This window comes from Sturnus vulgaris, chromosome 2 (genome assembly GCF_052056855.1).
Source record: "Sturnus vulgaris isolate bStuVul1 chromosome 2, bStuVul1.hap1, whole genome shotgun sequence".
Lineage (NCBI taxonomy): Eukaryota > Metazoa > Chordata > Aves > Passeriformes > Sturnidae > Sturnus > Sturnus vulgaris.
Window position 1 is genome coordinate 34,439,934 of NC_142244.1, and position 24,703 is coordinate 34,464,636.

A 24,703-nucleotide genomic window follows, 5' to 3' on the forward strand; every position below is an offset into this window, starting at 1 on the left:
TTCACCCAGGCCTCTAAATACTTTATAAAGGAAAGATTGTGGGTGACAGCAGAAAGTCCACTTTCAGGAAGTTTGAAGAGGATACAGTATTGGAAGTGGCAGCTAACAGAGCAGGCAGGCGTGCTGCCACTCAGAGGGATGTGGGCAGGCTGCAGGAATGGGCCAACACCAACCTTTGCAGTTCAACAAAGGAAAATGTAAAGCCCTGCTGCTCAGGAGCACAGACTGGGAGCCAGCAGACAGAAAGGCAGCAGAGAAAGGCCTGAGATTCCTGGTGGACATCAAGTTGACCATGAGCCTCCAAACCACTTTGCAGCAAACAAGGTCAACAGCATGTGGGCTGCATTAGGAAAAACAACTTCCAGCAGGTCGAGGGAGGGGATCCTTCCCCTCTGCTCAGGGCTGGTGAGACAAATTTGGAGTGCTGGGACAAGTGCTTCCCTCCCCAGTACAACACAGATGTGGACATACTGCTGAGAGTCTAGCAAAGGTCCACAAAGATAATTAAGGGACTGGAGTATCTGGCACATAAGGAGAGGCTGAAGGAGCCGGGACTCTTCAACCTGTGGAAGAAAAAGTTCAGAGGAGTCTTATCAATGTGCATAAATACCTGATGTAAAGATGGAACCAGGCTCCTCTTGGTGGTATCCAGCAACAGGACAAGAGTCAATGGGCACAAAACTGAAATACAGGAAATTCCATTTAAATGTAAGAACAAACCCCACAACAAAACCACTCTTCTTTTCTGGGTGGGGATGAGGGGAGATAGACACAAAACCACAGAACCCAGAAAACTACAGATTGCTCAGGAAAATAATGGGAATTTCCATCCTTGGGCATGCTCAAAACCCCACTGGACATGCCACTGAGCAGACTGTTTTAGCTGCCACCACATTAGGTGGGAATTGGACTAGACTGCCCACACAGGTTCCTGCCAACCTGCAATTCTGCAATTACAAGCCACAAAAAACTGACAGGGAGGCTTTAAAGGAAAGAGATACACAACATCATTCAAACTACTTGTCTGAAGCACAAATAGTGTTTTTACTCCTCAGTATCCAAGGCCCCAGTTTAGTGATGAAGACAAAAGTGGTTGGGACAACCTTGAACAGAAAATCAGCAGAAGTGTTGGGACCAGTACCATAACACCCTCATCATGAATTTTAGTGTGTAGAGTACAGTCCCAGCTGGGAGATGCTAGCTCTTGTCCCAGTTCTCACAGACCTCATTTGTGATCTTGGAGGCACAAGGAGGGGAGAAGCTGAAGTACTTCTTGCCTGCTCCTCCTCCTATCAGTCAATCACCTCTTTAAAAGAAAGGTAATTCTGATAGTTAGAGAGCACACAGCATGAGAAAAATCTCTTCCAAGTGCTTCTGCAACCTCAGTTAGCACAAAAAATATGTTCTCAGGAAGAAAAAAAAAAGGAAAAGAAGAAGAGAGCTGTGTACACAATCCTGATGGGGAACTCAGAGGTAAAGGGCAGCATGGAAGGATTTGAAAACCCTTGTTCCCCCTTGGAGTCCCAGCGATGGGACAGAAGAGCCCTCCTGAGCCTGAAATATGAATAGGCAGTGACCACCTAAGGGGAAATAGAGAAGAAAAACAATACAGCGTGGGCTTCAGAGCTTCAGCTGCAACTGAGCAAGTTCTTGGCATGCCCTTGCACAACATTTGAGGCTGATACCAAGCTAGGTTCAGTCAGACTTTAAAGGTGATGTTCCACTGAGGTGCAGCAAAGAAGTTCTTCAGCTGGGAAGACCTACCAGACAAGGTCTGCACAGCAACATTTTCTGAAGGGATTTGGGTCTTTGTCTTTTCTTACTGTTGAGATACTCTTTGATTTTTTTCAAGTGTTGCCAACACAAACACATCTTCCCTCTTTCTTGCACAGAGAGATGAAGCCAGAACAACATATGATCTCAATTACTTGGTAATAGTCAGGAACTTCCTACTTTCAGACTATTGACTTCTAAAATACATTCAATTCAGTTTTGCTGGAAAGCAATATACTGACAAAAGTTGCAGGCATTTCATAGAAACATTCTCCTAAAAAATAAAAATCAATTATTTGAGCAAACAGAATTTCCATAAATTTGTGCTGGTATTTTGAAGGAATTTAAAGTTTTTAATTTAAAATACATGGGGTTATATATTCACCATTTATGAAAAGTAGTTTCCAGAACATCAGTGTTTCTTCTACAGAATGAAAGTTTTCATGCACTGCTCTAAATCACCAGCTAATTTGTTTCCAGATCTCTGGCATTTCACCAGCACTACTAAGAATCCAAAGAACAGTTACTGGAAATGTTTTTGGTTAACCAACTTCTTGTTCACAAATCTCAAGCACATGTACAAACTTTAAGGGTTGCAGTCCTGTAGTTTGAATTCTAGTACAAGACAGAGGCATCAAGTCTCAGTCTCCTTGACTTTTAAAGGACAGAAAGGTCATCTGCAATAGCTGAGAGGTACTCGGCCTTAATGCCAGCAAGCCACCCACTGAAAACAGTGGGAGTTTAGCCCAAATTAGGATTTCAGGATTTATCCCTGTAACACTTCCCACACAGTACTACCTGACAGCTTCTGAAAACTGGCAAAATGTGAGGGACATGCCAACACCATCCCAGATGAGGCTTCCAGGGGTGTGTTTTGTAAGAATTGAATTCAACCAACACCAGTCTGCATATGCACATATTCTCACAACTCCAAGAGGACTTAGCATGCTGATTTTAAAAGCACAGTGGCTAAAACCACCTCTCTGATAGCTACTCGGTGCCAAACAAACCGCATTTTTAAAGGAAGAAAAAAAACCCAATCACAAAGTAGTCGCATCCAGGATATCACTTAACTTGTGCAATAATACCCCTACCTTCAGATGCTATTCTAGAACTTTTTTCCAGCACCCAAATCTTTTCCCACCCAATACCTCCAGAACTGTCCTAAAAGAGCTACTGCCATCCCCAACACCACCAGAGATAAGGTGGATGGGTTTACAGCCAGGAGGCACCAAGGTGTGAGAGACCCACATAGTGCCTTTGAACCCAAATCTAATGGTATTGATGCTCAGGAAATCAGCTGATGAATTTTCCCATCCCTGTCTCACTCTTAACTAAGCAAACACTGACCAGGTAAGTATGTGCAGAGCTGAGTGTTTCTCCTAAGGGAAACATGTCTATGAGCCCTGTTAAACCCTTGATCCTGTGAGAAGCTGAGCAACAACAAACTCAGGTATTCCAGGGGCCAAAGGCTCTGTACAGTATTGCTGCTCTGAATGGGGGCTTGGATCCTGCCCAAACTGAAGCCCCCGGTTTTACAGACATCAGCATAGGGTCTGTAGCATCTAATTCTTAAAAAGATCCCTTATTTGGATCCCTGGAGGCAGCAGGGGTTTGCACAAGATGGGGTCAACACCTATAGTGCAAGTCAGGTTGTATCCTTGTAAATAACCAATGCAGCAACTGGGATAAAATAGGTAAGACCAGCAGCCTCTTTAGCTATCACAGCATCTCCCTGACAGCAACCAACAGAAAATAACCCAAACAAATGATTTAAAAAAAGGTTTAAAAGACAGTCAAGGTCAGCGGGGCTTTCAGAGACTGAAATATGACTCATTTTGGAGCAAGAGAGCAGCAAAGTAGACACACTGCTGAAAACCAAGACAGGTTCCACTCTAAAAGCAGTAATTAGTTATTATCAAATGACAGAAGACTTCCACAGGTTATTTGGTATGCTTGCATTTTTCCCTGAAATTAGTCATTTTTAAGAGGATCCAAATGCAGGAGAAGGAAAGAAGCCTGACTCAAAGAAAAAAAACCGAAACACCACCAAACCAAATAGCAAAAAAAGAATCCCATAGTTGTCATGCTTATGGCTTACATTCTCTAGACAGGAAATCTTTGAGCAGCAAAAGCCTCTCTGCCCTTCACTTCACAAATCATTGGTATCACAATCACATTTTTAAAATATTGCTTTCTTGAATGATGCAGATTAAAAGGCGTAAGTAATTCTCTGACATACTATTGAAAACCACACACCAGCACGAAACAGCATTTAATGGCGTGCAAGGCCATTAAACTATTACTTACAGTGCAATAAATTGTATCCACACAGATACCACTGCCACTGCTGAGCACAAAACTGAGGAAATTCCTCGTCCCTGACCCCGGGGTTTGAGTGAGAGAAGTTGAACTGCTCCTGCTTGGAGCAGGGTTTTGTCTTGCAGAAACTCTGCACTATCTCGGCTAATACAGCAATTGTCCTGTAATTGTCATGCACACTTTACAGTCAGTGAAACAAAAGGGACCTTTTATTTCAAAAGTGGTTCTTAAGGCCAAAACAGAGGAAAGCTTTTCAAATGATGACTGAGAAAGGACAAGGAGAGGAGATTGTGCATTTTTATGGGTCAATAAAGCACTGCTGAAACAACTGTGGCAGGGGATGGTCATGGGAGACCAGAGTTCATTTGCCACACCAAAAGTGGGTTTATTTTCAGAGTTAATGCACTTGTCAACCAATCAGACACAGCCCTAAACAAGAAGGCAGCCTGACGAGACAGAACAAGACACCCACCTGGCTCCACAGTCTAGACAAAAACTTACTTCTCCAAAGCCTTTATATTTTCCCTTCCTCTTCCAGAGTCAAAATTAGAATGGTATCGGTTCCTTTCCCAAATGGAAAGCCCTCTGAGAGCAAACCAGATTTTGAAGCTTTCTAGCAACTACACAGATCAGGCCACCAGAGCTTGCTGCTTACGTGTCTGTGTTCAGGGCATCCACAGGGTACTCTTGGGATCAGAGCAGAGCTACAGTTGGATGCTCTCCAGAGGTATTTTAGGAGAACAGAATCAAATTGCCACACAAATGTAATTGCCAAGTTTCCGTCTACTGTTTCAGCAATTTGTTTGACACGTTTAATCTCAGAGGAGAGAGTGGTAGAGTAATATGTTGTTTTTATTAATACCTCCAAATTCCCTAACACAGCACTCATATCTTTGGTATGGTGCAGGATTCTTTCAAGTTCTGCTTCTGATAACAGAAAGCATTACAAATTCTTCATGCCACCTGAAAAAAATACTTTGATAGACTGGGTTTAGGGTAGTCATTGAGAAAGGTGCAAAGCAATATTCTTAAATTACCTGTTTAAACTACCTACCAAAATCTACAAATCTGGAGCAGAGAATTTTGGTCCTCTGCTTTCTCTTCAGAAGTTCCATTCAGAAAGCCAGCCTTCAAGACACCTATTGAGCATCTGGTCACTTCTTTACCTGACCTTTTCCATTCCTGTGACCTACACAGAGCTAGCTCATCTGGGAAAAAAAAAATATTTCCCTGCCTTCGACCCCACAGAATTTAAGATTCTTCAAATCTGAAGAATCTGATTTCAAATCTGATTTCAAATTCTGACCCCTTTTGAAAAGGCTGTCCAAGATCAGCATGTTTCTATGCTCCCATCACCAGCTCATTGTTCATCCAGCTCTTGCCCATTGCACCTCTCAGTTTCCAAGCTTATGGACATCTTACAGCATCCCTGGGAATACACTGAGATCGTCTGAATGCATCAATATGCATCTGGATTATCTGTTAAACCCATAAGGCATCCACTGTCAGAAGATCCATAAAAAGTGCAGTCAGTGTGTATTACTTCCTCTTCACCATTTCTTTTTAAAAATATTTCAGTCCCAATTCCCACAGAACCAGAATGTCACCTGAACAGGACTGTTTGCCTTCAGAGCTACATGAGAATTCAGGTTTTTAAGCAAAGCTGAGCTGTCAAAAACATCAAGTTTCTTATACATCTAGTTTCCATTATAGAGAAGAAGTACAATATTGTTTGTTAGACTCTGCACATGGGAACAGTTCCTCTTCAACATTTCAGAACAAAGAAGTGAGTAAAGTTTTAATCTAGAAAGTGAGAAGAGATTACAGGCCTCTAAAAAAGTTTAAAAACCGTGTCATTCTGTAACGCTCTTGACAAGAATTGAGCTCTACCCGCAGGAGCCTGTAATTTGGATTATTAATTTTGAAAACATGAAAGGGCTGTATCCCAACACTGACTTTCAATCCTAAGAGCATTTTGGTCTGAAGATGACTGACCATAGCAAAAAAAAAAATCAAGCTAAAAAGTGCAGGAAGTGGCTTCAGACTTTTTTAGCAGGTTTTCAAGCACCAGTTTGATATGAGATTGAACATCCAAAGGCACAGGAAACACCAACTCTAAGCCAGAGATGGGGCAAGTCCCAGCTTACAGTCATGAAAAGGCAACAAAAATCCATTTTTTCTCTCCGGTTCTCTGAAGTTTTCTCCTTTCTTGAATCCTTGGAGAAGGGAATTTTCCTGCTCTACTCCACTTTACATGGCATTCCCTGTAAGTAGAAATTCCACTTTTCACATTACTTTTTGGCACAGTCTTCACACAGGAAGATTTCAAAGAGAACCTGAGCTTGTAAAAACTGCACCTTCCTACTCCACAACTTAGACAAAGTGCTCCAAAATCATACTCTGGGTAGTAACAGAAATTAAGATTTTACCAGTTTCCTGAGATCTCTGCAGAGGCTATGAGAAGAGCCTATTTAAGTTTTCAAGTCACAAACACCGCTGGCCCCATCAGCCTCACAGACAAGAGTGATTTTACAAAGAGTGGGTCACACTTCTGCAGGCAATCCCCAAGCCCTGAGCAAGAACAATGCTGGCCAGAGCTGTGACAATGCAAAAGTGACAGGCAGCACTTGAGCACAATCTGGTCAGCAGTTACTGCTTACAGACCCCATGAGAGCTCCACTAGAGATATTGGAGGAAATAGTTTTGCAGAAATCCATTCGCAGGCACAAAGGTGGAGAAAGAAACAGCACAAAGCTCTCAAGCACTACTTTGCTTGCTCTTGTACTAATGAGAGAAACCCACAGCAGCACAGACCTCAGCATAAGCATGAGCCACTCATGAACACTGCAGTCTTTCAGTACCCAAATACTGCCTACAAGAAATCTGGAGAGGTTTATTTTACAAGGGCATGCAGTGATAAGACAAGAGGAAAAGGCTTCAAACTGACAGAAGGCAGGTTTAGATTTGATATTAGGAAGAAATTCTGTAGCGTGAGAGTGATGAGGCACTGGCACGGGTTGCCCAGAGAAGCTGTGGATGCCCCATCCCGAAATGTTCAAGACCAGATTGGAAGGAAGGTTTCCCTGACCATGGCAGAGATGATTTTTGAGTTCCCTTCCCACCCAAACCATTCTATGATAGATACCCTGGCTCCAGGCAGCTTGACCTCGTTAAACTCTGACATTACCCATGCTCCAAATACACCTCCAATGCCAGTGAAGACTGAGCTACAAAGACAAGCACAAAGCCAGGTGACAAAGATTTCAACATGATAACACAATTTTCACAGACATTCAAGCACAGCCCCAGTTTCCTCTAAAAATGAAAGGCTTCAGTGAGATAACTCAAGCAATTAAATCTACACAAAGCTTTGAGTCACTTGCTGGGTCAAGATCCAGCTGATTCCAAGAATCTGTATGCAGGCTGCTTACCCAGAAATTAACCTACTGCCTCAGAAAGTGTTGCTTAATTTAGAAGAGTGATTACTTACAGCACCTGCTGCTAGCCTCGCAGCCCCATACGCCAGCTTCTCGAAAATTAATGCTAAGTCTTCTAAAATTATTTACATAAGTAATTAAGGAAAGAGCTAAAAAAACTGTGCTAAATGTAAAACACAACAATCAGCTGGGTTATCAGCAGCAATTGAAACTGTAATTTCCAAAGTAAATAGTGTAAGTTAAGGCAGTTGGAGCTGAAGTTGCACAGCCAGTCCTTGTGGCAGACTCCCTTCCTCAGCCAGGAATAAACAGCAAACACTGCACAGGAGACACACACCAAATTGTGTATGTACATGACACATCACCTCAGAAGCAGCCTCACACAGCACAAGAACCTTTTTGCAAAAGAGGTGTTCTAGCTTTAAAGCCACGTTACCTGTAGGCTTTAAATCTAAAGCCAAACCCACAAAAGCCTTGTCATGCAAGCAAAGAGCCTCAGCAGTAGCTGAGGACTGAGGTCAGCAGGCAGTGGAGGGAGAGAAAGAAAAGAAAGGAAGACCAAAGAGCAGCTTGATTCCCAAGCCTTAGCCCTTCTCTAGAAGTTTCTGTTCACATCTACAGATAGAGACTCAAAATAAGCACACAGGCCCTAAGAGGATGCATCCAGGAATGCTGAGGGAGCTGGGATACACCACTGCAAGGCCAGGCTCTGTAATTTTTGATCAATTATAGCAACTGGCAGACGGGTCCATAGTCTGGAGGAAAGCAAATGTCAATCCTGATGTTCCAGGAGACCCAGGGAACCACAGGTGGACCTACAGGAACCCCGTGAAGTTCAACAAGGAGGAAAAATCACAGGCACCTCCCTGTGCTGGGGGTCACCCAGATGGAAAACACTCTGGGAGAAAAGGACCTGGGGGTCCTGCTGGTCACCAAGTTGAGCGTGAACCAGTGGGTCCTTGCAGCCAAGAAGGCAAATGGTTTCCTGGGCTGCATTAGGCCAAGTATTGCCAGCAGGTTCCTGAGGAACCTCCTGAGAGGAGGCAGATGATCCCTCTCCTCTCCTCAGCACCAGTGAAGGCACACATGGAGCACTGGATACAGTCCTGGGCTTTCCTGCCTGAGAGGCACACAGAGCAGAGAGAGTCCAGCAAAGGGCTGCAAAGATGCCAAGGGGAGCATCTCTTCAGTGATGAAAGGTTGGCAGACCTGGGAGTGCTCAGCCAAGAGCAGCACAGGCTCAGGAGGATCTCTATAAATACGTGCAGGGAGGATGCAAAGCAGACAGAACCAGGCTCTTGTCAGTGATGCCCAGTGCCAGAGGCCATGAGCACAAACTGAAACAGAGAGGGCCCCTCCAAACATCAGGAAACGCTTTTTCACTGTGGAGGTGGCCAAGCACTGACACAGGCTGGCCAGAAAGGTGGTGGAGTCTCCATCCTTGGAGATATTCAGTGCTGGGTAACTGTGGGTTGCCTTGCTTGATTACAGCAGGTCGGGCCAGATGACCTGTGGAGCTGCCTTCCCACCTCAGCAGGTCTGTGATTCTGTGAAGACATGTGCCTAACATGCCTACAGGCATCAAGAAGAACCCTTCCAAGAGACTTTTACCTCAATTTTAACTCCTAAATGCATATTTTTATTCTGCTTGAAAAACAAAGACCTTTCAGCAATGGTAGCTGAGATGTTGTGTGCTTCCTTCCAGGACAAGGGGTTCAGAATTGAAGTTGTAATCTCTTCTCTGAGGAAGACCTTTACCACACAGGTCTGCCTCAGAGAAGAGTCAGCCCACTCGCTTGTGTGCACACAAATTGGAAGCACTCCACATTTGGGGTCTTATTTCTTTTCCCAATCAAGACAGAGGTTATTTGCAAAAATTCAGCTGGGATCTTAAAACCCACTTCATGCACTCAGGACTTTTTCAGCAGCTTGAAAACATCCAACAGCCTATGCCTGCTTCTTCCCCTGACCCATATATATCAAATCTAAAAGCCACAAGCGGCCTATACAGAAAAGTTTGCCTTTTAGGAGATGGAACAAAGAACATAACATTCCTGTCTGAGCGCAACAAAAACAGTTTGAACAAGATTTCAAAAGGTCGCAGTCATTACAGCCTCCCAGAACTAGAGGCACCCAGTTGCAATTCAAGCTACACAGCTCATCTCTTTCAGGCCAAAAGCTTGGCTAAGTTTGCAGGTCTTTTGGGGACACTAAGCAAAGTACCAGAGTGCCTCAGCTCCAGACACCGGCTGTCTCAGAATCCAAAGCAAGCAAAGTAAAACTCAAAGTACTGAGGCTTAGGAGAGGTGTGTGGGCAAAACCTGACTTCACCCATTGCTTTGCATCTGTGTAGCAGCCCCAGAAAGCATCACACTTCATATTATTCCTTAGGGTGTTCTTATTTCCTTGCTTATTGCTTATGTATTGAAACATCTGTACAGCTTTCCAAAAGAATCCACTATCTGGTGTTTCACTGTACAATAAATTAATGAAGGTTTGATATAAATAAATAGCCTAAAATTATTTTGGAAGAGAAAATGCACAAGAGTTTCTCCAGAAAAGCATACAATTCCTCCTTCCCCCACCCCCTTGGCCAGCTCTGCCTGTACAAGAGGCTCACAAAATTTCAGGACCTTCTAAATTTTAAGCACTGCACAGAAAACCATTCATGCATAAAACACTACTCAGTGATAAAACGTTACTAATGTGGGGGTAAGAACAACCTCTGCCTGGTAAAAGAACATCTGAAAGTGCACATTAGCTCCACTACCCTCCTATAAACTGAGGACATAGCTGAAGTGAATTGAGAAAGGTCATGCAGGTTTACAGCAGTGAAGAAACATCTTCCAGGCTTCTGTCCTGCTCAGGTTCTGCACCTGCAACCCTCCAACCCCCTGCTAATTTTGCAATCAACTCCAAGGCAAGGCATGGAGCAGGGATCTGCTGCTGGAACAGGCTGCCAGGTAGAAGCTGCTGGGGCTGGTACCACACCCAGAATGGAACCAGCTCAGAGACAGGAGGAACTGGCAGCACTCTGCCATCCTTATCCAACTTCTGTGCAACTTTCCCAATCAGACATTGGCACTGCTCACTCTCTTTTGCCTTTCCACTTGAATGAGCCTCACAGATTTGTTCCTGGTTTAAACTACCAAGCGATTACAACACTTTAGCCTACTCCCTATAGGGCACAAGTTGCATAGAGCAGAGATTTGGATCACTGCTCCTGGCACAGCTTATAGTGTTCTTGTTCCAACCACCTATGCCAGGAATGGCATTTTCATGTCACAGAATCAGAGTCATTAAGGTTGGAAAAACCTTTAAAATCTTCAAGTCCAGCTGTCAACCGAGCACCACCACCACATTCACCATTAAACCATGTCCTCAAGTGCCATATTCACATTTTCTGAACACTTTCAGGGATGGTGACTCCACCACTTCTTAAGCAGTGATTTACAACACCATTGTGGAAAAAAAATTCCTAATATCTAATCTAAACCTCCCCTGGCATATCTTGAGGCCATTTCCTTGTGTTCTGTTAAGATGAAGGAAATGGTCAGGCCTCTTCCTCTGGAAAAACATTTCACCATCAGATATTTCTTTACAGCTTCTGCACTCTGAGGTGCTTAAAGCCCTCAGCACATCCCCTCAGACTGACACGACTGACACTCAACTTGCTCCCCACTTCCTTCACCTCACACTAGGCTGAATCTCTTGACCTCCACTTGAAGCACATGCTCCAACCTATGAACTCACCCCAAAGCAAAGCACATCCAAGCTGTGACATGACCATCACATTCTTTTCTCTCTAAAGTGCACTCATTTATGTTGCTCTGCTGAACAGCTGAAGGACATCTATTTCCACAGGCTTATTTTTGCCTCACCTCCTTGCTCATCTGTTTCCTCCTTCCCCAGGAGATTGGTGGCAGATGCCCACCTGGGGCTGCAAAGCCCCAGCATCACCAGGCAATTCCCATCAATTTTAACTCCTAAACACTCTGCAGATCAATGGCATGAACTGCCACTTCAAAGAAACATTAAGAGCTGAGTATCAAACCCCTCCTTTGATTAATGTAAGATTCTGATAAGAAAAGCCAAATTTCTAGACGCTCTCTAGAGCCAGCTCTTGGAACAGAAGCAGAAATAGAACAAAATCAACATTGTCCTCACACAGTGGCATTATGCCAAAGCTCTCTGGGCTTTTGGCATCAGAAAAAATTGCCAGCTACCACCAGATTCAGCAGGAATCAAGCTGAAGGTCTCAGCTGTGCAGTCTATCAGCAGTTCAGCTTCTTCAACCACACCGAGGTTCTGATAACAGGATATTAAAACTATCTCCAGTATGAGAGACTTTTCTGAAAGGGATGCTTGCTTCAGTCACCACAAACAAGCAGCAGGTGCTAATAACATGCCAGGTTTGACTCAAACTTCATTAGCCTCCTTATAGAGTTTGTGGTTTGTTTTCCACGTTTCTTTTTGTGCACGGTGAAAGAGATCCTCTTTTATTTGTATGCCCCACTTCCAGTACAGTTTCAGCAACAGCTGGGTTTTAACACCTTTATCACTTCTTTTTTCTTAACAGGAAAACAAATAAACACACCTTGGATTTTCCCTCCATAATGGTACAGAAATATTTTACTCATCTGCTCCCTGTTCCTTTCAGGTTTTACAACTCAGAACAAATTTTAGCCAACAGCCTTTGTTTGTGACTTCCAGCTCCATTTATTTTCTTTCTCAAAGATTCAGAGAACCATCTTGACCCAATCCCATTAGTACTGCTATTAAATTCACAGCTCAGCTGGCTGGTGGGGATCACATCTTGATCATAACAGGCACCCCTGTTCCAAGGAGATGGGTAAACCAAGTTTACTGTTTATTGTTGCAATACAATACCCTGGCAGTAGGCACAGTGGCAGAAGTTGTCTGAGCCAGCAACAGGACATGGCTGAAAGGTCTTGGATGCAGATTCACATCCCATTTGGCCACTCCCACTGCAGGGACAACAACCTCAGTATCTGCCCAGAACCACAAATTAGCAGCCCAAAATAAAGCAGTGAGGAGGCAGTGCCTCTGCATTGGTTCAATTCCTCTGGCTGTCAACCAGCTTGGAGCAAGTCCCACAGGTAGAGAAAACCTTAAGAGATTGGAATCAGGCCTCCCATCGGTGAGGCAACCTGATTTCACTGGCATTTTCATCAATCCCTCAGGGCTGTTTTTACTCTCTCATGAGAATCTGGGATATAGTTATGTAAAACAGATTCCTTACCCTTAATTAAAATAAAGTTCACATGCACACCCTGTTGAAGGCAGCATTAAAAAAAAAATACTTCCATGAGGAATAAGTCACTTATAATTTAAAAAAAAAAAAATCTCATTGTGCACACAAGGGAGTGTCGAACACTTGCCAGCCACCTGGATAATTGCTTCCTATGAAAAACTGCAGAGGAGAGCCCTGGGGAAAGGAAGGGTCATGCAGAGATTCTTGCAAAGGCAAGAGCCTTGCAAAGTGCAAGTGGGATTTGCCCTGCACAGGTGAGTGCCTGAAAGCCTGTCACCAAATTCTACCTTTTCTGACACTACAGTCAGCAATCCTCCACTGCACTAGTATGGTCTCCCACCTATTTTAAAATCAAAGCCCATCGTGTTTAATCAAAAGTTCCCTGGCTGTAAAAGCATGAGAGCTGATGGTTCACATTAGCTTTACCTGCTGACTTTGTGATTTAAACCTGTGTTCCTTCCCTTCTTCTCATATGGAATAGCCTCAACTATTTTAGCTTCTTCTTGGAAGGTAGCCCGTTTCTTTGCCCTTTCTGCAATGCCACTGTGCTCTGCAAGAGATGTGGAGACTAAAACTGCACATCACCCACAAGATATGGGTGCATTGAGCATTTATACCAAAGCCAAATGGTGTCATTCATCACTTTCCCAATGAAGATGGCCTTTTTGGTTGCTGCTGCAGTGATGCTTCCCTCTCCATCTTAAGATGTGAAATTGTCACAAATCTTTTACTTCCTAATATCCATGTGGCTTTCAAACCATAAAAAAGCCTTTCCTCCAAACTTACACGAGCTTAAGTTGTTGACAGAAATTTTCTGAAAATCCAGACATCTTATAATCCACTTTAACCCTTCCTTATTGACACCCCACAGAAACTCCATGGGATTGGGCAGCAGGATTTTCATTTTCAGAAGCCACACTGACTTTCCCAACAGTTAACACTTCTCTACATATTCAGAGATCTTTTCCACTCCTCATAGCATGAGTCTTTGTTGTGTTGTTCCCAGGATCTCCTCTAGAGCCTTTTTTATAGCTGGAAATCACACTGGCAGCTCCCCAGTCCTCTGGCACAGTGGCTGTCTGTAGTGATAAATTATACAGCTTGGCCAGCAGTTCTGCAGTTTCACATTCAAGCTCCTCAGGACTCTTGAATGCCATCCAGCTCTGGTGACTTATTAACATTTATCTATTTGGTCTATTTTTCCTTTAGTAATTATCTCAAATTAGTTTCTCAATTAAAAGTGCATTTGACACAGGAACATCCCCAATACCTCCAGCAGTTAAGACTCAGTATTTTCTGCTACTGCTTTATCATCTTCAGGTAGCTTCTTTACACCTTTGACATCAAGCACTCCCCAATATACCCAAATCTGACTGGATTATATCCTCACTCATAATATTTATGTCCTAGTGGATATAAGACAGACTGTTTTACCTACCTGGTGTCCCCCTCCTACCAACCTGTGCCCTGGTGCAGCTGTCACCCTGCTTTTCCCTCTTGGTGAAAGTTTCAGATATCACAAGAGATCAGTGAGATTAAACTGTGTCACCATGGCAGCCAGTTGTAAGGCAGGGTGGAGATCCAAGCACTAAGGATCCAAGTATTAACAATCCAAGTCTGGGACAGGAGCTACCAAGGCCTAAAGTGGAGTTTCCTAAAGCTCCTCCTGTCTGGAAGGCTGGCACAAATGGAAAGCAGCTTTTGTGTGACGTGATGACATTTATAGATGCCAACCAATCCGAGTGCAAACAACTGCAGATTTTAGTGGTTTACCCTGATTGAGATCCTATAGCAGGTACCCTCCTTGCTGCCACACAAAGTGTTTCTATTCCTCACCAGCACATCCCTGTAACACTCATGAGGTTCTGTGGAAATTCTCCTTTTGGATGAGGCTGTGTGTGAAGGTACCTGCCTGCACAAGCACTTCCAGAGTAGAGACTGTTTCCTTCTTCCACACCCTCCATTCCTTGGCATTTATACCCTTCTGAAACCCATAGCAGTCCTGCCCTCCTACTCATTTTATAAAAACTACACAAGAATACAGCTTTTATCTTCCTCTTGCGTCAATCCCTCCAAACCCAAAGTCACTTCTGTTGCTTTCCTTCAACTTCCTGCTGTTTATCTTCTAGAAAGTAACAAAGATCAAAGGCACCATTACATCACAATAAAAAAATCCCCCCACCCTTCGCACTGATTAGCAACATCAGACCCAATTTTCAGAAAGATATTTAAGAGTTTTTTAAAATACTTTACCAGCTTAGGTGCCAAATCCCAACAGTTTCCGAGGGAATCAAGCGCCCACGCGCTTTCTGGATTCCCACTAGATGCCTACCCACATCTTTCAGTACGTAACCACATGAAACACTACTTTTGTTCTCAAGGTTAGGCTCTCAAGTGCTGCTAAGACAGTCCCTGAACGTTCCCACTGAAACACACAGGCTACTGAGAGAGTTAGGCCTCCTGGTTAGGGAGAGGAAAAAGAAAAAAAAAGAGGAAAATGAAAAGAAGAGGGGGAGAAAAAAGATAAGAAAAAAAGAAAGAAAAAAACCTCCAGAACTTTTGATTTTTGTTCTTTCATGCCAAGCAGATCTTACCAAATACCTGCTGCACAGCTCTTGCCAGATGAAGGCTTTGTTTTCATCTTGGCTATGAATTCTGAGGCGCAGATGTTGTTGAAGTCTTTCTGTACATATTGCAGAATATTCAGAGATAAAATGACATTATGCTAGATCAGAAATGCGTTTTCCAACTCCTCCTGTGCCTGATGCTTCTCTGTTTGCCCTTTACACCTATATGACAGAACTAAGCATATTATTTCTCCAGCACAGTTGTGTTTTATGCTCACTGTGAGCCTTTACTGGCAGTGTTTAGGTGGAAGGTGACAAGGAATCACTTCCATGAAAAATCCATCAAACATTTGTACAACTCCTACACTATAGCACTTTGGCTAAGAAGTGGAGGACTGCAAGGCAGAAGGGGAACAGCAGAACAGTAGGACTATTTAATTTTATGAGACTGGCTGCAGCATTAGCAACTTTATTCTGTCTCGGAGTAAAAACATAGTCCCACCTAAAAACCAGAAGTTTGGGCCCAGCTTATAACAATTCTTTCAATTCTGAAAAACCTCTCAGAAACACACATAACACTTACATGACTCAAAACATTATCCAGATAGGTCATGGGCAAATCCCAAAAGTGATCTGCTCACAACGGTCAAATTCCAAAAGTGCTCTGCTAACAACGAGCAAGCTAACAACTAACTAATTCATTAGTTAGCAAACTCTGCTAACTAACAAATGAACCCACTATGCAAAGCATGGAAGTCCCTACAGCAGGGATTACAAGAATTATTCCTTCACATGGAATCAAAGCAGGATTCAGAGCAACAGAACAATGGGGTGGGGAGAAATATATGACCCAGTTGTGATTTTTTGTCAGGGTCTTTCTCACAAAGACATTTATTAAAGACAGAGAACCAACCAGAGAAGAGTCAAAATCAAAAGGCTGTGAATATATGGGGCTGTTCAGCCTGGAGAAGAGAAGGCTCCAGGGATACCTTGAAGCCCCTTCCAGTACCTAAAGGGGGCTACAAGAAGGTTAGAGAAGGACTTTTGACAAGGGCATAGAGTGACAGGGCAAGGGTGGGGAGAGTGGTCTTAAGCTGAAGGAGGAAAGGTTTAGGTTTGATATTAGGAAGAAATTCTTTACTATAAAAGTAGTGTAGCACTGGCACAGTTTTCCCAGAGAAGTTGTGGATGCCCCATCCCTGGAACTGTTCAAGATCAGGCTGGATGGGGTTTTGAGTAACCTGCTCTAGTAGAGGTTTCTTGCCTATGGCATGTGGGTTAAAACTAGATGATCTTTAAGGTCATTCCAACCCAAACAATTCCATGATTCTATAAAATCCATTCTGCACTAAGGACTTTCAGATCTGCAGCACAAGCAGGTCCCACAGGAGCTGAATGGGCAGCTGCTAGAGGTTCAGAGAGCTTGGATACAGAGGGATATAGGAACAAAATAAGCAAAATAACAAGCTATATACAGCAGATATCACAGTGGCAGATTAAAAAGGCACTTACTTGAGCGTTAGTTCTGAGGAGCTGCTAGATCTCACCGTACGTCTTACAGAACTTAGTTCCAGCTCTCAGACCTGCAGGCAGCTCAGTGATCTTTAATACTACACCACAGTTGCAGTCACTCACACTGCTTTGCAAAGTTTCCTGCCAGGTCAGCTCACAGCCAAGTGCTGAAAGGGAAAAGCACCCTTGCCTTTGGATGGCTGTGTGCCACGATGAGCTCAGCTGTGTCAAACTTCATCCTCCAATGTCAGCTCCTAAGAAACTCAAGTGAAGAGCACACTCCCAGCAGGTGGAGAGAGATCCCTCCTGTCCTTTCATCATGCACTCAGCCTCCAAGAAAATGCAAGTTCAGAATTATACTTTTAATGTTAATTTTAAGTTGACCACATCAAAAGGAAAAGAGCTGCCAACGGCCACATCCTTGCTTTGTAGTCTGGGGGAGGAGGGCAGTGCAAGCTGGTTTTGAGAAAAAAAGCAAAACACAAGCTTCTCATATGTTAGTCGAGAAGAATCTTAAGTCAACCACACTTTCCTCCAAAATTTGTAGTTAATTCGTTAGGAATTTAGAGCCCTCACAGAGAGAGTTTTTATGATGAAACTAGCACAGGTTATGCTTTATAGAGAATCCTTTCCCTGCCCACACCATTCATACCCTGGTGAAAAGAAAAACAGCACTCACAAGAGCCCCATCACAGAAGGGAGGCACATGAATTCATGAGAAAGGAGATTCAGAGCACAGAGATTAGGCATGCTCACCGTCTTGGATTTCAGAAGATTTACCTACAGCTACAGGAAGTGCAGATGGAACAGGATCTCAAGCCTTCAGAAACAAACACAGCTACACCACACATTGGATGAGATCACCTTGTTGAAGTCACTGCTCCTCAATACTGAGCCAAAATAACAGGGTGGGATTCAAAAAGCAACATCATCAGCAACACAAAGCATCCACTGTAATACTAAATTTAAAGCAGGTATGATGCAAAAAGCAGAAAGCCACTTGTTGCTCCGATGAGATTTTTTTCATCTTCATGACCATTGCATCCTAAACTGCACTTTCACACGTTTAATGCTGCCATATGTCATCATGTGATGAAATGTTTTTGAAACAAAAAAAGCCCACACAAACACTGTTGGTGGCATTTGGACTAGGTCCCGGGATGAATAAGTATTGGATCAGAAGGCAGGAAGGGCTCCTGCAGGATGTACCTAGTGTTAGAAAGAATTGGCTCTTAAAAAAAACACAAAGGTCACCTAGAATAAAATTGATTATGTGAATTAAACAAAGAAAAAAATAATCCTGATGATCATCTAATGAACTGCAGAAGATAAAGGAAATCAACCTGAGAGCATTTTGACATTAGCATTTTTCTAAAGTAACAACTTTAAAAGAAGCCTTTGCCTGCGAGAAAAGACATTTTTGGTTGGACAAAGTAAATGACTAAATTCTTACAATTTTTTTTACAGCTCATCACTGCTGAACGTTTTTCTTTTGCAACTCAAGGGCTTGTTTCAGAGACACACAAAACAAATGAAAAGCTGGCATTCTGAAGTCTACAAGGTCGTGAGATTTCTGATCTGCCCTTACAGCCTCCTCCTGGCCTGACACACCCGAATCCCCTCTCCACTGAGTAAATTGGAAACAAGCTTGGGAGGGGGGACTGTTAGCATGAGCTGGCAGGACACCGTTCCAGCAAGCATAACTTTGATGTGAAAGCCAGAAGCCCTGCTATGACAGTGCAGTGAGTCACTTGATGACAAGTCACTGAGGCATTTAGAGAAGGATTTTGAATTCTAACAAGTGACACTGTTTTGCCTCCTCTAACGGAAGGATGTGCCTTTATTCAACCTGGAATCCAAACACCGCCTGTGACCGTCTGCCTCCTTCTAAAGACAGCCTACACAGAGGAATCCACTGTTGCCTATTTTCTGTCTTGCAGCAGAGCCCTGAAGGAATCTTGAGTTGTTTGCTTTCTCTTCTTGAATCAAGTCCTGCTTTTGTCATTCCCAGCCCTACCCTTACTCCCTCAGCCTTTCTAATGAAATCTAAAGATTTAAATATTTCCAAATATCACTAAAACTACCTACTTGATAGAGGAAGATAATGGGTCTCTTTCCCTATCCAGTCTTCATCCTCTCCCCAAGCCCAAAAGAAGATGCTTCTTACTGGGGTGGAAGACAAAATATTTTACCTCCCTGCTGCTCATCTGTGCTTGCCCAATATCTTCAGGATCACAGAAGTATGAGGAATGTGTTTCTCATCAGTCTTAGGAGCGGCTGGGGAAAGTAAAGATAGACAGGAGATGAACAACGTTTCTGTAGAAAGGCAAAAGGAAAACCAACAAACAATGCTTTAAGAGATATGATCCAGGAATGGAAGCAGAGAAAAGAAGTCAAACAGGAAAAATACAAAAGTTAGTTCCTCCATACACACTGCAAGTTAAGTTCAGTATTGTTGTCAGGGCTCCTAGAAATGGCAAGAGACACAAGTCTGACACTGGAGGTTACAGCTCCAGATAAAATGTCAGTTTAATTTTATTCATACTCTTTAAAATCTGGTTTAGGAACATATGCAAAGGAATTAAAGCAGGCCTGGAAAAGTACTTCTAGTCTCACTACTTCAGAGCCTTTTGGCAGTGGCCTGGCAGTGGATGAGGCTCCTGCTGATTGCTGTGAATATGGTACAGCCTTTTTACTCATTCTCTCTGCTACCAAGGGAGTCAAAATTGCACGGAAGAATTTATAGCACACACAAATGTAAGAGACTGCAATTTTTCCCAGACACCTTATTACCAAGACATATAGGCTGATGCAACAATAAGAAATTTGACGAGCCAGAATTTAAAATGCAGATTTTTTTATTAGATCAAGATAACTGTGAGACAATACTTGTTGCTGGTGCTGCAGTTTCCTCTCCTTCCTTCCCTCACAACTTCTCTGGTTTTCTGTAAGGCTACTCAGTGAAGACTTCAGTGACTTTGGAGAAGTAAGTTATAATGCTAGTAACTCACTGTTAAGAGGTACTAGATACTGTCACTTCCTCACACAAAATTAGGAACTGGAGGCTCAAACCAAAGCCTCTGTGTGCTTAAATCTCTTTATTTAAGTCTTCCAGGCACATTTAGACCAAATTCTGTCATTTCTCTCTACAGATAGGAGGACAGGAGTGGGAGAAGTCTCTTTTATATGACACATATTTTTGCATAGCTTTTACATCTCCAGAATCTTGGAGTTTAACAGAAAGCATCAAGCACCTTAACACACACCCACAACTGCACACATTTTACCAAAGAACCTTACCAATGACTTTGATTATCAGAAAAAGGATGGTTTTGATGAAGGACTACGTGGTGTTATCACCATTTCATTTCTGGGTCTCTCCTTTGAGTTCAGATCACAAAGCATTTTTGTTATTACCTGTGATCTGCTATGATCACGAGATCAGAGAAGCAACAGTGAAAGTGAACACAACACACATCTTATTCCAAAGTGGGACTGAAGATAAGCACACTGGCAAGGTAAAATAGGGATGGGAACTGTAAGTGGTTAACATTTTGTGGTTAAACAGGAAAATTAGCTCTCCTGGGCAATGCGGAAAAAAAAAAAAAAAAAAATCAATCAAGCATCTGCAGAAAAAAGAAGTAGCAATGACCACATCCATCAGAAGTGCCATCCATTTAGCAATCATTACAGGATCTTAGTTCTATGACTTGATCTTCCTCCAGCCTCTCTCTTGCATGGAACTGCAAGAGTATTCCTAGAGCAATTTCTAATTTCAGCAAGAATTGCCCTGAGTCAGATGGCTCCAACCCTCTCAAGCAAAGTCTTTATTAAAGATACTATTCAAAAAACAAAAGAAAAAAAAACAAAAAAAGAAGGAAAAAAACCCCACAAAACACAAAACCTAGCAAAGCATAGAAATTCACACTGGAAATCCAGTTCTAAGCCATTGAATGTTCCATAAGGCAAATAGATCTGTAGCTTAAAAAATTGCATTTATGTACTAGGGAGGCAATATACATATTTCTGAAGAATTGGGAAAATTTTGACTCTTCCCTTTTAGGAACAACATGTCCTTTCACCTACTTGCTCCTGGAGTTCCTGAGCTTGAATCAAAGGGTTTTCCCCCTCTGCATGCTGTATTTTGAGGCAGATTTGATTGATTTGCTAAAATTGACCAGTATGTGAATTTCTGCCATTTAGTTTTTGACCCTACCTAAAACAACATTAGCCCAATTATACACTAATTTAGATCACTCTCAATAAAAGAAACTTTTAATTACTATGCCTACATCTTCCAGTCTATTAAAAACAGTGTTCTACCAAAACCAATGCTTTACCAAAGAAAACACTGACATACTTGGGCTCTATTAAAAGTTAACATATTCTGTGGTTTGCAGAGGAAAATCACATTAAACTTTGTCTTGTGTGAGGTATTCCTGAAAGGATAAGGATATATAAATTGTTCTGTTTCCAGAAGAACTGCAAAATGTAATGGGTCTTCCATAATTGAGTGTCTTATTCATTTTAATGAGCTAATCAATATTGCATTTCGATTCCTGATGTGTCCCCGTGCTGCTAATCCCTCTTTGTGCTATGCACTCCCTAGTCTTTGCAGCTGTTACCTGACAAATCTACCTTCTGTTGTGAAGAGACACGGGAGTTCCAGCTCAGGTGACCAGTTTAATGAGCAAGAAAAGCAGAGGATACATTATGAGCCTGGCCTCATTTTTTTTCCCTCCTCTACCTTGACACATGCTGGCATTAGAGAGCTCCATAGCAGCCTCAAACACCTCACACAGGTAAGCACAGGGCCTTGAGCTGAATGAATCTAACAGCTGCAGTAGTATGTAGAGAATTGGGAAAGAGGGGTTGGAATATCCCTCCCTTCTGCTGCTGATGGAAATCAGCTTTTGCTTCACCCCCATACAAGTCTGAACTGTGGAAATGCACGAATTCCACATTCAGCTGTGACTTCTAGCTTCTCAAAGCATGATTGAAATAAGACATTCTTGAAATACCTACTAAAGGCAAATCGTAGAATCATCCTGGCACAAAGCTTTCAAGCTGAAATTGTTGGCGAAACTGCATGATGTTTACTTACAGATAGCTAGGGAAATTAAATACAAGTTTTAGAAAAGGAATCACTTCCCTACTATTTCCACAGAAGAGATTGGGTTAAAAGGCCAAGCCACTCTTATTTTAGGATCAGCAGAGAACGTGCATTTGGGAAGATGTAAGTACAAATAATAATCTATCTTGTCATTTCTTTATGCTAAATAAGTGACAAGGTATTTTGCATTACACTATATGGAAAAGAAAAAAAACCCAAAACACATTATGCAAGTCACTGGTTCAAATAAAAATATTTGTCACTCCAGCTCTTACTTCATGAATAGAACATCAGCCCTGAGAAATGGGCTTTGACTTGTAGCATCATCTAAAATACTGGTGTGCCACTACAGTCATTAAGAAAGGTAATAGTTCAAAACCTCACTGATGCTTAGAGAAAGTAACTCAAAGCAGTGCTGTGACCTTAGCAAGCCAGGCTTTCAAAACGCCTTCTAACTTTTTGTATTTGTATATCTCTGCTGCCATGTGGAAAGTCATCAAATGTCACCAGCAGTAAACTATGGACAAACACTGTAACTACCCACAGCAGGCTCACAGGGGCAGGAAACAAAGCCTTAAGGTAAACTTGGAAGACTTCTCCATTCCCAAAACACTTATTCTCCTCCCCCGTTTTCCTTTTAGATTACAGGTGAACAGCCTTTATGGAAAAAGAACCAAAAAAAAAGGTGTGACACAGGTCTTTATGCCCCACTTGTGTGCAGCACACACTCCCCACTTGACTTCCTCACATTCCTACAGCTAAAGGCCCATCGAGACCAAGGAACTGTTTGCAGCTAAATGTCGTATGCTTTCAAGGCATAATAGATTTTATTAATATGATATTCACAATATATTTTGTGCACTGTCTCTCACATGGTACTTGGGATTACAAAGGGCTATTTTGGTAGAAATTATTTCTTTCCAGAAAGTACATTTGGTAACTGCTTCTGCAGTCTTATGACTTAGCCAAATTTTCACAAATTAGGACTTTTTTTTCTATACCCATCACCTTTTTCTCTTCCTTTCTTTAAACCTAAGATGATACAAAGTTGCCTGATTCAGCACCACTTCTGACTTTTGACAGGAAGTAAGAAACAGAATGGCTTGAAGGCAGTTACACCAGCTTAAGAGTAAAACAAGCTAGCTATATGGCAGGTCTAAAGAGTACAGATTGCAACAAGGAAAGAAACACAGAGAAGTTACTGTTTAACCTGCATCTCAGACTACACACAAGAGATTGATAGTGTACAAGGGGAAGTCTGAACACTTGGACTGCCAGCCTGAAGGAGTGTATTAGTACACAAACCAGAACTGAACACTTGGACTTTTTCTTCACATTCCCCTGGAAATCCACTTCTCAGATGGCTCGTTGTTGTTGTTGATGTTTTCTCTTCCTCCACCCCAACAAAAAAATGCTAAAATAAAGAGAAAGGGTGAAAGCCTTTCAGGCTAGGTGTAGCCACACCACAACAGTGTTTTTGCTGATGGATTTGTTAGCAATGCTGCCTGCATCCCCACAGTGAGAGGAGCAGGTAAAACTCCTCTCAGCTGCTCCAATATACAACACAACACAGGGGAGACAGAGGAGACCAGGGAACTACAAAAATAATCAGCATTTTTAGAGTGCAACTCTGACCTATTTTAAAAATATATACAGGAGGGAGACACAAGGCACATCCTAAAAGGGCCTCCAATTGACCTTTGCAGACCATACTGGGAGCATGGGGAGACATGTTCAGCTCAGAGCAACCATGTTTTGAGCTTGGAGCATCCTTGTTTTCATCAAATGGATCCCATGAAGGGCCCTGAAATTGTGACATGCACTCCAGGGTGATGTGCCATAAAGAAGACAGACCATGAAAGGACCCAAAGACATCCAGAGCTCTAAGGATGTGCTTGAAGTGGGATGGGACACAAGTCAGCTCTCTTTCCTGCACAAAGCCAGGAGCAGTCATCACCACTGGAGCACTGAGCATTACTCCTCACAGCCACAACATCCACATCTGCACGTGCTGTGCCCAGCTGCACTCAAGTGCAGGAATTTCAAACCTGAACTTCACTTTGTGTAAAAAAAGCCTGACTAGTACAAGCAGCATCAGGTATTTTAAACCTCTTCATTCTCAAAGAGCATCATGTGCCTTAACCTCAGATGGGAAGAACTGGTCACTGACTTCTGTACCACACCAGTGAGCACTGGCTGACAGTCACAGTTCTGCTGCCACCAAGGGGAATGGACTCAGCCATTCCCATCTCTGGGAACAGGGTGCAAAGCAGCTCCTCCCAAGTGAGAGCCATGCAAGTGCATGCATAAGAAGAGTCACACACTGGACTATTTTCTCCATAAGAGCAAGCCCTCAGCACCAAGTAGAACATGCTGACATTGTCCTCAATTCCTATACAAGCCAAGACATCAGGCTGAGAAAATTAGTTCAGCTCATTGCCAAGTATAGGAAAACGCTCTTTTACACAACACAGTTCTGGCACACAGTATTATTTCCCTTCCCTTAGAGGTAAAAAGCCAAAACTAAGCATTCTTGTACCTGTCAGAGGGCTAATGGCCAACCGTGCTTTTAACAAATGTCTGATCTTTAGTTGTCTGTTTTCCGTCGTGTCTCGCACATCCTCACCAAGGCTGGTCAATTCCTTTACAAAGTTTATTTGCTTCTGTTATCTGCTGCTGACAGGATGAACTGTAAAACCAGAAC

General features: G+C 42.7%; 1 protein-coding gene across 9 annotated transcripts in view; it reads right to left on the reverse strand.

The window, feature by feature from the left end:
• PAK1 (p21 (RAC1) activated kinase 1) overlaps positions 1-24,703 on the reverse strand; it is a 97,751-nt gene that overhangs the window by 43,828 nt on the left and 29,220 nt on the right. For 2 of the 9 annotated variants that reach the window (XM_014887365.2, XM_088159226.1), the window contains exon 2: positions 611-681. The exons of 4 other annotated variants lie outside the window; for them this stretch is intronic. The gene's annotated coding sequence lies outside the window, so the exon portion shown is untranslated. Of the gene's footprint in view, positions 1-610; positions 682-19,078; positions 19,146-24,538; positions 24,689-24,703 lie in introns of those variants that run through there. 3 more of the 9 variants (XM_088159227.1, XM_014887362.2, XM_088159231.1) reach the window with 3 other exon arrangements.